Raw genomic sequence first — 17,586 nt, 5'->3', positions numbered from 1 at the left:
GGCGCAGTCCAGGCCTCTGCAAACTGCTGGCTCACGTGCTCTGTGTCGTTGCTCGCTCTTTCTCACGGCGACACTTGCCAGTTCTGCATCATCCCTTCCCCTCACCAGCATCTTCAAGCCTTCGACAAGGCCTATAGTAAGGAATCTGGTTTAGTTTGTTTAGTCCAGATAGTCTCATAAGTATTCACCCCAAAACCCTTTTCATTGTGCGCTATTGAGGGGTGGGTCCCCAGTGTGCGGTCCACACGCCAGCGGCATCGGTATCATTGGGAACTTGTCAGGACGTGGAACTCAGGCGTCATCCCAGAGCTACTGGTAGAATTTGCTAACAAGGTCATCTGGTGATCCGCGTGCAACTAAAATTTTGAGAAGCTCGATGCAGCAAGAGCATACTCTGGGAAACACCATTTCAGGAGCTGGTGCTGGGCAAGTGGGAGGACGCGGCCCGTGGAGACCCGCCCGTACTGCGGAGCGCGGGCCCTTGAACTGCCCTCCCTGAGCCTCACAGCCCGGACGAGGCCCCTCCCTCCACCAACCCCCCCGCGCTGCCCTTGGTGACTCCTGTCCCTCTCCAGCTAGCCCTGGGTATTCATTCTAATCTGATTTCCCATGTGGAGTCTGAACACATCTGGATTCTCTCCCTAAGTTGCTGTGAGGCCTCGGGCAAGTCCCTGAACCTGTCTGGGGCTCAGGGTCCTTGTTTTGAAATGAGGATCTCTCGAGAAGGAAGGAGGAGAAGTTCGCTTGACAGGAGTTACTTTGATCACGTGGGGAGGCCGGGCAAGACCCTGGGCGGTTTGCACGGACCGGCAGCGCCCCTCAGTCTGCTGATGGCCGTGGGGCCAGTCTTCCAGCACGCGTCCCGGCAGAGACAGAGCAAGAGAGACAGGGTGGAGGAGAGTTAGCCGAGAACTTCTCACGTGTGTGTGTTGAGCCAGATCCCCCTGTTTGGAGATGTTCCGTTTGCAGGTAAATGTCCAGCAGACACACAGTCAGATCAAGAGGGGTCCCTTCTGCAGCCACAAGGACCCCTAAGCAGGACAGGGTGGTCCCTGCGAGCCGGTGCAGGGTGGGGACACACTTCTTGTGTGCAGAGGCCCGGAGACTCGTAATGCCCTCCTCCTCGGAACCCCGCCTTGTGGCAGCTGAGCCTGCAGCATCTGCTCTTGGTGGGGGGGGGGGGCTTCATGAGCCTTTCCCGGGTGGAACCTGGTGCTTGGATTCCAGCCTGAAATCCCTTGACATACTCTGGGCTGAGCAGCATTGTGCTGGTCACTGTACCTCTCCGGACCCCGTTCTGTCCCTGCAAGCTGGGGTCGTGGTCCTGCCTTCCAGGCTTTGTTGCTGGAAGAAGTGAGGGAGCGTGTGGGCCTGCCCGCTGCGGGGCGGCGAGGGTGGAGGTCGGCCGTGGCGACTGTCAGGAGTTCTGCGGTTCTTCGTGGAGGGGAACCGGCCGGTCCTTCCACAGGCAGGGCCCCGCCTTGCTGTTCTGCTTTCTGGTCGACTGGAGCTGAGTCTTCCAACAACCATGATCGAATTTGCAAATCCCTTAGGGTGTTTGGAGTCTCCCACGACTCACATTGCGCCCTCTTGGCGTCTACGCTCACGCCGCTGTCCGGGCGAGCCATGCACTGAGCGCAAAGTGTCTGCGAGTGAGTGTCATGGTTTACTGAAACTGCCGTCAGGTGGGGACCATTTTTTACCCCAAAACAGGCACGCTTCCAAGCGCGTAGTTTGCAAAGCGCTCCGTTACCTTTCATTTGGCGTTGACCCGCCCACCAAGGCCTCTGAGCAGAGGCTGGGTTGCCACTCCCCGCAGCCCATCAGGCCTCTGCCCACAGTCCCAGCAGAGCCCGAGAGTCAACGAGCAAATCCCCGTCCTCGTGCCGGTCCCCCTTGTCCTGTGGAAAGGCCCTTCGACCAAACGGCTTCCGTCCTGGCGGAACCCGAGGACGTCACAGCCTCGGTGGGTGTCACTGTCCCGCAGGTCCTGGGCGGCATGCCTCCTGAGGGTCACCTCTTGCCGTCCATTGGCCAGAGGTAGAGGCGCCGTGACTGTTCCCTCCTTAGAACTGTGGAAACACAAGCAGAGGTCCCAGGTCGCAGGGTCAGGAAGTGCAGAGTCAGTTTGAACCTGGAGCCTATTTGTCCCCCAACCCCCAGTGGACGCTGGAACTTACAGGGTCGCTGTGGCCTGGACTCTCCCGGGGGCTCCCTGGCCGGCGAGTCTCACGGTCGCTCAGGTTGGCTCTTGGACCGAGGCCTCTGCTGTCTGTGCCCTTGCCCTTAATTGCTGTCTTTGGAGCTGACTCCGTGGTAAATTCACACATGACCGCCGTGTGCCCCCCCCCTGCATGCCCACTCTGGACCACTGGCCTTCCTGCAGGGGCTGGTGATGGCCGGGCCCCTCCCCTGAACCATCCTGGCTGAAGGGAGCGGCCTCGGCCAAGTCAAGAACGGAGCCCGGGGCCACAGGCATCCAGGCCCGGTCCCTTGTGAGTGTGAAGGCCCAGGCCCCGGCCCCTCACCTCCTGCAGGACAGTCCCTGCAGGGCCTTCCTGGCTCCAGGGCCCCTGAAGGGTCGCCCCAGGCCCCCTCTGGCTGTCTGGTGCTCCACCGTTCCCTCTGCACCACCCCCCCCCCGGGACCCCCGGGGGCTGAGCTGAGAGCAGCCCAGTAAAGCTCCTGGTGAGACTCTCAGGAGTGTGACCTCCAGACCTGTGAAAGGCATGTCAGTAAGCATGGCTCCTGCGGCTCAGGGAAGCACTTCTGCTACCGTGACCAAGCAGTTTTCTTTGGAATCCAGCGGGGAGGGTCCCTGTCCTTTCCCAGTACAGGGTGGGGGGCAGAGACCTCGACACAGGAGCCACTTGAGCACAGGCTGGACAGAAACTGGATGCAAGGCTGCTCTGGGGGGATGGCAGGCCGGGCAGGGGGCGATGCGGGCAAGGGGGCCTGGGTGTGGCTCAGCGGACCCGAGGAAGGCTTTGGCACCCACGACGGCACAGAGGGTGTGTGACCTGCACAGGCCCACCTAGCAGCACAACGGGTTCTGGAACATTCCCGCCTGCTGATGCCCAGAGCTCGCTCCCGTGCGGGCGCCCTTCGCCAGCCTGGACTCCTCTCTGGTTGTGCACGTGCTTCTGAAGTTGCTATGGAGACCCCTCTCCAGCGAGACGCATTTTAGAAGGCATTTCTCATATCTTAGGTTGGCTTTTATGTGACAGTAAAGGTTTTTCACGTTTCCTCCTTCTGAGGAAGGAGAGGGAGTGAGCGGTCACGCGGTGCGTCTGCCCCGGGGAAGGCGGGGGCAGCGCAGGCATGTTTCCCGGAGCCCGGAGCGGCTTCCATCCTGCGCTGCAGGCCTGCCAGTTGGCCCTCCGCGTTCTCGGGGATTCTCCTGGCCGCACGCCCGCCTCCCACGGACCTCCCAGAGCCCATCCGAGGAAGCCCCTCATTAACCCTGGTCACGCGCGGCAGGTTGGCTGCGGAGAGCCCTGCCCCGGGCGGCGGGCTGGGGAAGTGGGCTTTCCTGCCGGCTCCCAGACGAAGGCGTGTCTCCCCACAGGCGGCAGAAAGGCCTCGCAGAACAGGGAGAAAACATGCTGGCTTGTGATCCCAAGGCAGGTTTTGTAAAGCACCTCCAGCCTGTTTAATGGGATCCCTTCAGACTCCCGGCCCGCGGCTCCGAGCTCCGCACACAGCCAGCCCGCCAGCAGGCCTCTAAGGCGACGGTGTGAATTTCCGGCAATTTCTACATATCGGTATTTTCATGAGAAACTGGGTTCTGGAGGCCCTGCCCCCAGAACCGGAGGAAACGGCGTCTGGCGCCTTCTTCCTCTTGCCCACAGCCACCTTTCCTGTTCCAGGATCAGCAGAGGCCTCTTTCCTCTCCCCTTGTGGCCCGCGTCCCGGACGGCTACCTCGCTCTGGTCCGCGCCATCCGGAGCCAGGAAGTGAGGAGAGCCCCCTCCTCTGCCTCTCCTCCCCCCACACCCTGACGACCTCTGGCAGGGGGCCGCAGCCCTAAGGAACGAGTAGGGACGCAGTCTGCAGTGGGAGCCACAGTGTGGGGCTGACCCGAGCTCCCAGGCCGAGCCCACGTGGTGGACGGAGCTGCGGGCAGGTCGCACGTTTGTCCTGGGCCCCTCTGGTCGGAGGCACGGGCACACCGAGCTCCACTGGGACGGTGGGAGGACGTGACCAGAGCTTCTAGTCACAGTTACTGTTATTACAAAACTTAAGATTTAAAACAAACCAAAAAACATGTATTTATTTATTTATTTGGGAGCGAGAGCGCTGGGAGGGGGAAAGGCAGAGGGAGAGGGAGACACACAGCTTCCCCACCGAGTCTGGGGCCCCAGGAGCGGCTCGATGAGAGGCTCCCTCTCGCGACCCTGCGGCCGTGACCCGAGACGAAATCAAGAGTCAGGAGCTCAAGCAGCTGAGCGGCCCCGCGGGCGTCCCTCCGGACTGGGGCCCTGGTGCGTTTCACAGCGAGCGGACAGCAGCACGCGAGCGGCCGGCACTGAGCGCACACGGGGCAGGACGGCCGCTCAGCGTCCTTGTGCTAACAGGCGTGCGTGGAGCCCAAAGCCTGCCGACCGCTGCTCTGGGGTTCCCCAGCACCCGCTGGTGAGGACGGGGAAGGTACCCGCCATGCTGGCTGAAGCCTGCCTCCAGCTGAAGGAAGGAGTCGTCAATAGCCCTGGTGGCAGGGGCAGCCAGGGGTGCGGGTGCCAGGTCTGGGCAGGACCCCCCTAATGGTGCGGCATGGTGAGTTCCCGGCAGAGCGTGGGGGGAGTCTGTCCCGGGACCCCAGGAACCAGACCCATGAACTAAGAAAGAGGAGAGTGATGGCAGATGTGGGACAGTGCGTCATCCGGAGAGCGGGGGGTGGGGGGGCAATGCTAGAGGCTCTTCTGCCAGGGACGGACGAGGGAGCAGACATGAAAGCGAACCGTGTTGGTTCACAGAAGCACAGAGTTCCAGAAAACTAAAACTGTTTTAGCACAAAGAAGATTCACTTTGGAGGCACTGAGTGTTTTAGAATGTGGACTGCGGAGGATGCACTTAAAAGTTCTCTCCGAATGTAGAGCAGGACACAGAGAGGAGAGGTGGACGACGGGTCAGACCTGGAGGCTCCAGAATCAAGGCTAAACCCTGGAATGAGAGGTATTTGGAGGAAGAAACTGGGCTGTTCGGATAACAGCATAATCAAAGACAAGCACCCAGAAAACTTCTTTGGAACTGGCAGCCCGGGTGGGGGGGGTGATTAAGATTAGGCGGATGGAAACAGCGGTTCTCAGTCACACAGGGATGCAAAGTCACACCTAAACATCTCCTAATAGACTCTTTTTCTGGAAAATTTACTGAACCTAAAGGTTAAGCAAATCCTAGGACACAACAGGCAGCAGGAAGCAGACCTTCCTCGGGAACCGAAGTTGCAGACATCACCGTCACTTCTGTGGGAAAACAGGCACAAAACTCATCCTGAGAGTTTTGTGGGCTCAGAAGGTAAACGAGCTGCATGTTTTGGGGAAAGGATCACAGTTAAGGTCTTCATGCAATGGCGTGCAAGTAGGATGGGTGCGCGGCCGGGGAGACCTGAGATCCGGGTCCGCCAGCCACGATGGCAAAACCAAATTCTAACGTCAAACGAAATGTAGGCTCTGGAAAGAGCAGGTGTGTGATAAAAGATTCCATAACGATTAGAGAGTTGCAAAGCCCCAGATTAAAAAGTTGGGAGAAGGCTAAGAAAGTTTAATAAAAGTATGCTAAAATCATCACGTTAGGTGGAAGAGAATGTTAAAAGCCTTATCAATTTTTTAAACCTACAGGCAACCAGGTAGAAGTTTTGAAGTGCGACAGTAGAATAAGTAGCAGCACCAGCAAGCTTTATTTCACTTAACCTGCACCCCAGCTCCGTGAGGTGGGGGGCCACTGTGGTCTCCACTTCCCGTGGGAGGGAACTGAGGCAGAGAGAGGTCAAAGCAGCACGCCGGGTCCCAGAGCTGGGGACTGACAGACCCGAGACCCCAGAACCCCTACCTGAGAGCCCCACTTTTCCCTACCTTGAGAATGTGCACTGTCCACATCCCTGGGGAGACACACAGTGGCAGAGACAGAAAGACAAAAGAAGTAGGAAAAATGTTAAAACACAGAAAACATGAAAGAAGATGAGAAAAAACAAACTTGGAATTTATAACAGTCGACATAATTGAGTTTTCCTTCCCTGTTAGAAGGCAGTGTCTCTCAGGATGGGATTTAAAAGCAAAATTTGATTTCATGCTGTTTACAGAAGAGGTTCCTAAAGTGGAAAGACCTAGAAAAATAAACGAATAGCAGAGATTTATTAGGGAAATACAAACGGCAATTGACTAGAAGTCCTTGTTTTAAACCAACTTGAATTCAAAGCAAAAAGCATTAAATGGCCCAGAAGAACCATTTAATATGGATAAAAGTAGCATACACAGTGAGCTGTGAACTTTTGTGCTAAAATAAATAAGGAGCTCGAGACCTGAATTGTTAACTGTTTTAATAATTGATAAATATTGAACTTTGTAGCCCATAAACAAATAATATATCTTATTTTTAAGCATTCATGAAACATTCACAAAAAATCAATCAACTTCTTGGCCACACATTTCAAAATATCAGAAAATATCTTCAGACATATTTTCTAACTACAAGGCCATAAAAATTCAATTAAAAGGAAACTTTAGGGGACCTTTTAAAGCAAGCTCCTCAGCTACACTTGTCCAAAAAAGAATTATTCAAAACCACCATTAAAGACAATTTTAAAAATTATAATGACTCTGTGTATCCAAACTGATAGTGTGACCTAAGTAGCACATACAGGAAAATATCCTGAAAGTTCTTTATTTAAAAAAAGTCAGCATGAAAATAGATAGAATAAATTGAAATTCGCTAGGAGAACAAAATTATAAGACAGGAGTTAATAAAGTGAAAAACAGAATCCATACATCCAAGTGATAGCAGCTTCCAATAAATTTATTTTTTTTAAAGATTTTATCTATTTACCTGACACATAGAGAGAGAGATCACAAGCAGGCAGAGAGGCAGGAAGAGAGAGGAAGAGAGAGGAGGAAGCAGGCTCCCCGCCGAGCAGAGAGCCCGACGTGGGGCTCGATCCCAGGACCCTGAGACCATGACCTGAGCCGAAGGCAGAGGCCTAACCCACTGAGCCACCCAGGCACCCCAGCTTCCAATAAATTTAATCAAGAAAAAGCTATGGGATGCCTGGGTGGCTCAGTCGGTTAAGCGTCTGCCTTCGGCTCAGGTCATGATCCCAGGGTCCTGGGATAGAGTCCTACATCGGGATCTGCACAGTGGGGAGCCTGCTTCTCCCTCTGCCTGCTGCTCCCCTTGCTTGTGCTCTCTCTCTGACAAGGAAATAAAAAAAATCTTAAAAAATAAAAGCTAGAAAACACAAAATTAGGAATTTTAAGGGGAGAGTAAGTACTGATTCTGAGGATGTTTTAGTAAATGACAGCAGCTTCACTGTATTGAGAGGGAAGACCACTGAGGGGCACTTTGCTGGATGGTAAAATGTATTATAAAACTAAAGTAATTAGTCCCTGGGGCATTACGGAAAAAATCAGTAATAAGAGATGCATGAATCCTAATGGAAAAGCCCCCAATTAGCCCTACTGCGTAAGCACCCAGCGATGAGCAGGAAATCCGGTGGAGAAGCCGTGGGTTCGCGGCAAACGTTCCCAGGGAGACAGGGTTAGAGACTTGGGTGAAAAATCAGGTCCGAGCCGCCTGCCACCAGCTACCGACGAAAGTCCAGGTGGGTTAGAGGCAGACGTGACCGCGGCAGCCCCAGCGAGCCCCGGAAAGCCGCGACCGGTTCCTCCGTCCTGCGACGGGAGGGAGCGCGGAGGCCCGGGGGCCGCGCAGGAGGCGACGGTCGCTCGCGCCCGGGACCACTGTCCACCCGGTCCTCCAGGAGACACACGGGTTCCAAGGAAGCGAACGTTACCGCAGGGAAAATGCGCGCAGCAAACGCGGTGGGAGCGACCGTCCCCGCTGGCGAGGCCGTCGGTTAAATAGAGACAAAAGGCCGCACGGGACACGGGAGCCCTGGAAGCAGCACGGACGGCCTCGCCGGTCCCCGCGCCCCGGCGAGGACCACGTGCGGCCTCTGCTCCGGGCGGGACCCGGACGCACACGGGGCCGCTCGCGGGAGAAAGCGGCGGCTGCTGACCCCGCGGTCGCCCCTCCCGCAGGGGCAGGAGGAGGGGCCGCCCCAGGACGACCGGCGGACCCGGGCCTTCGCGAGTTTGCACCGTCAGCCGGCGGCGCTCCGGGACGCTCGCCCGCTGCGACCATCGAGGGACGTGGAGGCCCCTCCGCCCGCGCCCCGCCCGGGGCTGCAGAACCAGACGGCGAACGAAGCGTCACACGCGCCCACGGGAGCGCGAGCGTCGGAAGCCGGAGGCGGGACAGGCATGGACGGTGTTCGGAGGAGCAGACGGACGCGGACCGGGCGTCGCCCAGTTCAAACCCGCACGGACGCGTCGGCAAAGCTCGGAAACGCGCGTCCTGCGCGTCTGCGGGATGATACGCGCGGTTCCCCCCGACGTTCCGCTGTGTTTCCTGAAAACGCTCGACTTTCGGGCCCGTGTTTAGTCTTTAATGGAAAGAGGCGGCAGGTGCTTTTCCTCCCGCCGCAAAACCGCTGTCGGTCCCGCGCAGGACCCGCCTTTTCGGTCCGCAGAGCCCGGAAAGCGAGGTCGCGGCGCTCGGTTTCCTTGTAACGTTTCTCGGTCGCCGGCGCAGCTCCCCCCCCACACCCCCCCACCCCGTCCCGCCTGTCGTCGGCGGCCCTGGCGGCCCGGGAGGCCTCCGTGAACCGGCGAGTCCTCTCCCCCGGGGGTGCGAGCTTGCCACCCCCGACGGCGGGACGCGGGGCGTTCCTGGGAGGACTAGAGCCCGTGTCCGCGCAGGTGGAGTCTGCAGGTGCGCTGTGACCCGACGCACGGCTGCGGGGTCTTCAGCACCGGCCGGGGCCGGCCGGACACTCGCCAGTGTGGACCGGTGGTTCCCCGGCGACGAGCGGCTGGGAGCGCGGACGGGTGGGGGCCGGAGGGTGGGGTCCGCAGGGCCGGGGCGGGGGGCGGGGTGCGGTTTCCGTGCGCTGCGGGATGCAGGGTGCGCGGTGAGGTGGCGCCCGCCCCCGGATGGTCAGCAGGGACTTGGGGCCGGGCCTCTGCTCCGGGGCTGCCTCCCTTTCCCGGCCCCAGCAGCCCACCTTCAGGTGTCAGGTGCTTGTGGGACGCTGCCCCATCTTTACTCCTCTACAGCCCACTTTCTGTCTTGCCTCTTCCCCGTGTGCAGTGATTTTGTGCTCTCTGACACTTAAGCATGAAAAGGCTTTGTGGCCGGTGTATCTGTGCTTTTATATTAAATAACAGTACGTTACTTGCGCGGTGGCCGATGGCACCTCTCAGGAGAGTGAAGACCTGGGGAGATGACGACAGTCTGTAAAGTCAGCGTTCCGAAGTGCGGAGTTTGGAACGCGGGTGCAAAGTTGCCCATTTTTCCAGCCAAGCCAATCCCCAAATCATTCCAGCCTGGGTCGCACTACACCCTGGGTTTCCCTGACCTCTCTGCTGGGAAGGCTCAGGGGCTGTTTGGGACGGGAGTTTGCCTTCCGAAAACCAGTGTAAAAGCCAGCCTCCTCTCTCCGGCCGGGAAGGACATGCAAGCCCCCACACGCTGCGTCTCTGAGAGAGGAGGCCCTAGGGAGCTGGCCTGAATGACCATCATGCCGATTCTGCCCTGAGTAGCACACAGCTGGTCTGTGGGGTTGGAGGGAAGCTGCAGGACTCTTACAGGGAGGCCTAAGGGCCTCTGGCTTCACTCTTAAGCCCAGGGCCCGTGGAGGAGGCCACAGGACCACAAGGCCTCTGAGTGAGCGAAGGTCAGGAAAGGGAGGGGTTCCTGGAGGCCACGTCAGCTATGTGTGGGCTGGCATTAGTTAAGACAGGAAAACCGCGTTCTGTCAGCTTTTCCACTTTGGGTTGTTCTGTCTGTCCCCGGTGACCCCACTGTGCCCTGCATCTCTAGGGCAGGTGCCCACCAGCAAGGGACGGGGCCTCAGCCGCAGGCTTCCTGAGCGCTCGGTGGCCCAGGATGGGTCAGTGTGCTCTCCCCACCACCCCCACACCGCCACCCACCCTGCCGTGGAGCCCTGTGGTCCGCCCCCCCCCACTCCCACCACCGCCTCGGGGTACGTTTTCACTGGATTTCCTCCTTCCATTTAATGCAGACCCCCCATCCCCTGAGACTTGGCCACAGGCCCTCAGAGGCTGAGCTGGGAAGGAATCGGACAAGAACACATTCTACTCCAAATGGCACCTCCCTGCACACACTCCCTTCTGCGGGCTCCCTCCTCATCCCTGCACTGCCTGAGCCACATCCAGCGAGAACCCACAAACCCTAACACCTAGTTGTGCTGCTCTCCCAAGAGGCCCCTGGGAGCTGCCCTCCAGCAAGGCCCCACTGGCTGCCCCACAAAAGGAGGGGCACGAAGCCTAGGGAGCAAAACTCCTTTTGGAAATTTTAAACCTGCTTCAGCTGAGCCCACAGACAGCAGTGTGAATGCACAGAGGCTGAGTGAGAGATGGACGTGGCCTGAACTTGGGGCGAAGGACGGTCTGGGTCCTGGTCGTACGTGTACTTAACGTGACCAGAGTCAGCTTCGACTGGACACGCCCTGGGACGGGGAGCTCACCACCTCCAAAGACAGCTCTGACCTACAAGTACCTTCCAAATGTTGGTTAAAATTAAACTCCTAGTGGTTTGTGACTTGGGTCCCAGCTGTTTTTTGCATCAACACAAAAGAAAGTCAAGCAACACGGGTTGGTGGTTAAACCATCCCCATCTGGGCAGATGTGGTCTTGGGCCTTGCTGGGGTGGGCTCTTAGTGGCGGGCAACCCTGTGGGTAAGCTAGCCTTAGGACATCTGGGAAAAGGGAGAACTTGCAGAAAGCCTCTCGCAGAGAGTACAGTGCTTAGCACAGTGTGAACTCTGAGGGAAGCAGGCTGGTGTCCCCTCTTCCCCTGGGGGCCCTAAATACCGAGAACCTGTCTAATCTTCTTGAAATAAATGGTGTCTGCTCCTTGGACAGGTCCTCCCAGGGCTCTGTTCCCATCACACTGCTCTTTCCTGTTCATCCTCCTTCCGGGTCATCTGTGTCCCCACCAAGTGGGGACCCCAGACTGAATCCAGTGACCCATGTGTTAGGCAACCTCCCATCTTTTTTTTAAAAGATTTTGTTTATTTGAGAGAGAGAATGAGCCAGGCAAGGGGAAGCAAAAGAGGGAGAAGCAGCCTCCACTGAGCAGGGAGCCTGGGGTGGGGCTCAAACCCAGGACCCCGAGATCATGACCTGAGCTGAAGGCGGACGCTCGACCAACTGAGCCACCCAGGCGTGCCATTATTCTCCCTTTAACACAGTGTGAGAGCGGCCCATGGGAAGGGCCCAGGCCCCCAGAGCAGGCTCTCCGGGCTGGAAACTGTGGAGGGAGACCCAGGGTGGCTCATCCCTGCTCAGGGCTTGCACTTTTGACAGCCCCGCTGTCTGGCATGGCCCACCACGGGACAGGAGCCACGGGTGAGGTCAATGCCAGAAGGCTCTCAATGTCCAGATGCTCGTGTCCTGCTCCCAGCTTTAGCAAGGGCTGGGGGTCTAGCCTGGGGGTCCACCTCTCTCCCTCGGCTCTCCCTTGGATAAATGCAACAGTTTATCCGGCCAACGGCCTGAGCACTGGGTGCTGAGCTCTCCTCCCAGGCTCTTGGGACCATCCTTCCAGTTCGTCCTCCACCCGCTCTGTGTCCCTGAACTGGGCTTGCTATGTCTCCGCCACCCGCAGCGAGCCCACCCCTGGCTCACACATGTGCGGCGCCTCCCAAGCCCCTCCCCTGAGCGGTGATGCTCTATTGTGAACAGTTTGCTAAATAGTAATGCCAGTAATCACAATGAGTCCAGCTGCTCACCAGGCGCTGTGTTAGGCTTAAGTACACTCAGAAAATAAGACAGGGCTCCTTCCTCGTGGAGAGTCTATCGGGAAAACTGATAGGAACCAATAAGCGATTGCAGGTTTCTCCTGCATACTGCAAAGGAGTTAAACACAAGGTCGCAATGACCTTTTTTGGTAAGCAGTGGGGTTGGAGAGTGAGCCTACTCGGCTGGGGCCTCCCTGGAAAGTCATTCTAGGGAGGATGTGTGTCCACTGGGACCTGAGGAGCCCTTTATGGACCATGGGGGTGAGCTTTCCAAGAGGAGGGAATGGCATGTGCAAAGGCCCTGGGGTGGTGAAGAGTGCAGAGTGTGGAGTCACCTGAAGGACAGGAAAAGGACCAGCGTGTGGCTGTGGCAAGGCCTGGGCCACAGAGAGGGCGGGAGGCCCGTGATGGTAGGGGTGGGGGACCGGGTGTGTTAAGGGGTCGTAGTCAAGGGCTCTGGGAGCTTCTGAAAATGCTTAGCTAGAAGGTCTGGCTCATTCTAAGAGTGGCACCTCTAGGCAGAAAACCCGCTGGGGAAGAGGCCCCGGGGAGAAGAGCTCCACACAGTCGTGGAGGGGAGAGGAGGCAGGCGAGCACTCCAGGACCTCCTGACTGTGTCACGGTGAATCACAGCATTTTCTCATGCTGTCTCAGACTTCGTCTCCATTCAGAATCGTCAGGCGCCTCTAATTTCTCTCTGCTAGTCTGTGTTTGTCTTCTTTTTCTCAAGAGCTTTCTCAGTTAGTGCTAGCTTTTGGCAGCAAGGGGCAGGAAATCCAAAATAACAGAAGTCTCTTCATTATGCAGAAGGGGACTGGACAGGGTCAGTCAGAGCCGGGAGCCGTGCCCCAGAGCATCAGGGACCCAGGCTCCTTCTCTCTTGTTGCCCTGCCAGCCTTGGGTCATGGTTCTTCCTCAGAGCTCAAGAAGGCTGCAGGAGCTCCAGCCATCCCATCTACCGCCTATGCTGCAGGAGGGAGGAAGGGACAAAATCAGAGTGCTTTTCTTTAAAGACATTTCCTGGAAGTAACACAGGTCATTTTCATTTGCTTTCACTGGTCAGTTGCCCGGATGGAAAATAGTCTGTGTTATGAATCACCGTTGCTCGTTCCTGGGTTCTTTTACTGCTGAAGACGGGGAGGAGGGCCGTTGGGCCATTAGTATCTCTTACACTTGAAACCGTCCACCAGCCCTGCCCCCATGCCGCCCTCCCTACAGCTCTATTCAGGAGCCGAGCCCTGCGGCTCTTATTCTGTGATACCCTTGTGTAGCGTCTTCTCCGGCCCCGTCCCTGAGGCAGAGCTCTGCCGTCGCAGGCGGGACTGTCAGAGTAAGTGCTCTGGCTTCAGACCGTACTCCCCCGGGTAGGTCCTGTTACCCCTAGAAACGTCTATCGCTCCCCTCGGAGAGGAGTCCACAGCCCCCACGTCCGCAGCAGGGCCCTGGGCAGTCCGGCCCTTGTCCGCCCTTGACAACACCGGCGTGGTCCGTTTCATAACGTTAGTGACGCTCGCAGCAGCACCTCGCGATGCTAAACGCACAGCTCCTTGTGTGCAGGACAGAGGGCGGTGGCCCCCGAGCCAGAAAGCCCAGACTCGCAGCCGGGCTTGACCGTGAACCGCGCTGTGGGGCCGTGGGTGAGTCACTTCCCCTCTGTTAACTCAGACAAGTGCCTGGGCCTGGAGCTGGATCCTGACAAGCAAGGGGTCCTTTCTGTCCCTGGGTCTCTTGCTTCCGACCTGTGGGTTGGAACTGCAGCGGCCCCTGCCCCAGAGGGTTATGAAGCGTGAAAGCTGGGGAGGCCGAAAACTCCAGGTCCCAGCGACCCTGGGAGGGGAGCGAGTCCCCATTTCAGGGGGTTAGGGCCTGGCAGCTCAACCAGGCTCCGTGACCCGTCCTGTCCCCCGACTTGCGGGGTGGTGGAGACCTGGGACCTTGGGGCCCTGAGGGCCTGCTGCACGGCTCTCGGGTGTTAGTAAAATTAGGGGCTTGTCTGCTGTGACCATGTTGGGGCCGAGGGAGAAAGAGCAAAATGTGAAAGAAAATGTAGGTTCTTTCTCAGTTTGGGCTGTGAAGTCGCTTTGGAGTTTGCGCGAGGGCGCGCGCTCTGGGACCTGGACGAGGTGCGGCCGGTGCTCCCGGAGCGCTGGTTTCTCGTGGGAAGCCGCGTCCTGTTGGCAGGCCCGGGGCGCGTGGCCCGTCGCCTCGAGTGCCACACGTCAGCTTAGGGGGTGGGGGGCGCTGGAGACTGGCTGTTATTTTTTGAGAACGTGTGTGTCAGAATTAATAAAGCAAACGCTTGCGCCGTCGCACTTCCGGAGCTCAGTGAACGTGAGTGGAGTTAACCGGGTGGAGACTCATAATTATTCTGTCAAGCTCAGCACACAAAACCACCCCCACTTAGTTACCGCACCCTTAGTTTGTTTTGTTCCTGTTTATAATTTAAACCGTGGCTTTTATTTATGGATAAATGTGTCTTGAGGCTTTTCGTTAGTTTAGAAATTAGACGGTACCGTCCCGAGGTTGCCAGACTGTTCCTGTGGCCGCACTGGGCCAGCTTCGGGGCTACGGGGCGCGGGGGACGGAGCCCTCGTTCACAGGTGCTGGCTCCTCGCAGCCGGCACCCTGTTCGAGGCCGGCTGGAAGCTTCTTTGGTGCTTTCTCTGGCCCGGAAGGAAGGACGGGCCCAGGGCCCTGCCAGGCCTTGCTCGTCATTGTCCTTGTGTGTGTGACACCGTTGTGCTCTCCTGTGAGGTTCTCACTCTGCGGCTCTCCCCAGGCAGGAGGCGGGTGTGTAAGAGAGCGCCCCGCGGGAGGGGAGGAAGGACAGCTGTCCCGCTGTCACAGCTGGGGCCGGCTCCTGGGTCCTCCTGGCCTCCCTCCGGGTCCCTTGGTGGCTGGGCAGCCACAGCCTGGCCCTCCCTGACCCACTTGGGACTCCAAGGCTCCAGAGCCCAAGGCCACTCCAGCTAACAAGCGAACAAACCTGTGTTTGGGGGAGCGGGTGACAAGGAGGACAGTGCCGACCCTCGTTTGGGGACAGTTGTGTCTCCCGGAGAGTCTGTGGGGTGTCGGGTCATCGCCCAGGGTGCGTGGATTAGAATCGCTGGCCAGGTAGACACAGAAGCTGGTGGGGGGACGGGGGTTTGGCCGCAGGAACCACCCCCATCAGCAGCCCCGGGATCTGATCCCAAAATAACCAGATAGAGGAGGCCTTCCCTCTCCTCCTCGCCTCTGCTGGGCCCAGTGAGGCAGCTTCTCCTGCTGCTGCGGGCTCCGCGGGCGCCGCCTCCGCGCCGTCCAGAGCAGGGTCAGAGGTGCGTTGCAGTTTCCCGCGGGTTTGTTGCCGGGCAACGCGGGAGGAGCGGCTTTCTCCTGCGCGGGAAAGGAGCAGGGCCGGGCAGCGCGGGGAGGAAGGAGCCAGGGCCCGGGGCCTCGCTGGGCTCGGGGGGGCGGGGAGCGGCCCGGCTGGCCTGAGGCTCAGCCTCTCCCGCGCTCCTGCAGGAAGCTGGTGCGTTCAGGGGTGGAAGGTGTCTGTGAGGCGGAGCCGCTCCGGGCCGCGCTGCAGCCCCGGGGCAGGGTGGGGGGCGCAGGATCGAGGCCACCCGACTGCGTGCTCTCCCTCACAGGACGCCAAAGGCCACCTGGCCCTGAAAACACCTGGCATCTGGTGTGCGCTCGGTGCCCGGCCGCAAGCTCCCCAGAGCCTGGCAGGACGGGGGTGCGGGGGGCAGGGTGTGATCAAAGACCCCCAGACTGTAGAGCCGGAAGGGGCTGTGCAGCTTGCTCAGCGGCGTTCTCCCGTGTGACGGATGAGGACACCCGGGCCCAGAGGAGAGAAGTGAGCTGCACAGAGCCCACAGCAAGTTGGAGAGAATCTGGGCCCCAGCCGGGGGTCTTTCTCCTGGGGCTGACCACGGGCACACGTGGCAGGAGCCCCAGGCAGAAGGAGGCAGCGGGTGGCGAGGGTCCCCGGGCTCCCTCGCCCCTTCCAGCCCCCAGCTCTTCACCTGAAAGGAGGGAGGTTTGCCATGGGAGAGGTGACCCTGGGCCTCCGTGACTCATAGGGACAGAGACGACCCAACAGGCAAAACACCTCCTGCCCAGGTCCTCCCCGTGAGTCCCTGTCTCTCCCTTCCTGAGAGAGTCTTGCGGCTCTGGGCTAACGGGCCCCAGGAGAAGCCCATTCCGTGACACCAGTCACCGAGACTGCCGGGAGTCCGCGTCTTCCCAAACATGGCCCGTTAGCAGCGGGGCCGGGGGCCGCAGCTCTCTGTCCTGTGTGCACTCTGGACCGAGGCGGCGCCCTCACAGCCTGCAGCCCCGGGGCCGAGGCCCCCTCAGTTCACAAAAGAGCAGATGGATGACCAGAGGGTCATCCCCTCTGTTACTGTGGGAGGGGAGGTGGGGCCCACCCAGGGTCGGGTGCGTGCCAGCTGTCTCCACTCCTCCAAGTCCACATGATTTCTGATGTGTTCCAGGACTTTCCATCTAATCATGTCAGCCGAGGTCTGGGTGGTTTGGCTGAGGCACAGATGGGCTTGGACCGGCCCCTGAGATCCAGCCTCCCCCAGACTGTCACTCTTGTAGCCAGAGGCCACCTCCAGAAGTCCAAGCACATGTGCCACCCGCATGCCCTGGCTAGTGGAAAGAGGTTAGAGACCGCCACACTGCACGCATCAGCAGCCGGCGGTCTGGAGAGTCCTGCAGCCCTGCCCCCTCCTCCTCTGGGTACCGGCTCTTCTCCATGGCAGGGGGGGCCGTCCAGGCAGAACTCCCACGCCCTGCCCTGGAAGCCTCTGGGCATCAGCAACAAGGCAACTTCTTCCCAGGGCACTTCTTCATCCTCTTTCTCTTTGTTCTTGGTCCCCGGGTGGGCCCCACCTCCCCTCCCACAGTAACACTGCCCAGGCAAGACAGAAGCTCTGCGCCCTCCTCAACAGTTGCTCGCCTGGGGAGCTGCCTGCCTTTAATTCTCTTTGGAAAGCATAACTGAGAGGAGAAACACACCCTTCTTTCGTTTGAGGCTCCAACCAGGACCACTGCCTACACAGCATTGCCCTCCAGGGGGCAGCATTCACACTGAAGTCTCCATGAATGGCACTCCCTGGAGTTGCCCAGTGTGCAACCTGTCCTGCTGAACAGGGCGGCCCTGGCTCTGGCTAGCTCCCTCGTGAGGCTGGCTCAGTGTGATACAGATCCAGGATCAGGCACCCACAAAAGGCTGAGTCTCTCCGGTCTCTCTGGTCAAACTCTCTGGGCCTTCACTGCCTCCAAGGCCTGATACGGTTGAGGATGAGGCTACGGAAGCAGCCCGCGCCCAGCTCACACTTTGGCTCTGCCGTGTAGGTGTTTTATTCTGTGCAAGTTCCCTAATATGACTGACCCTGAGTTTCCAACTCAAGAAAACAGGAAATGACGTTAGGAATCTCATTATTGTGAAGATTAACCGAGATAATGCACATAAAGGTTGGCCCACTGTTGCCCCTGGCCAGCAGCTGACAAACAGTCGTGATTCTTGTTGTCTTATAAAGTAGAGCTACATC

At 58.7% G+C, this 17,586-nt stretch overlaps 1 protein-coding gene across 2 annotated transcripts in view; it reads left to right on the top strand.

Moving 5' to 3' along the window:
- The window catches only part of LOC111138935 (potassium calcium-activated channel subfamily N member 3), a 186,362-nt gene that overhangs the window by 72,106 nt on the left and 96,670 nt on the right, over window positions 1-17,586 (top strand). The window lies entirely within an intron of this gene.

The sequence above is a fragment of the Enhydra lutris genome, unplaced genomic scaffold (genome assembly GCF_002288905.1).
Source record: "Enhydra lutris kenyoni isolate GAN:26980312 unplaced genomic scaffold, ASM228890v2 scaffoldscaffold94, whole genome shotgun sequence".
Taxonomy (NCBI): domain Eukaryota; kingdom Metazoa; phylum Chordata; class Mammalia; order Carnivora; family Mustelidae; genus Enhydra; species Enhydra lutris.
Note: the sequence above shows the minus strand (reverse complement) of the source record. Positions and strands in the feature narration are given on the sequence as shown.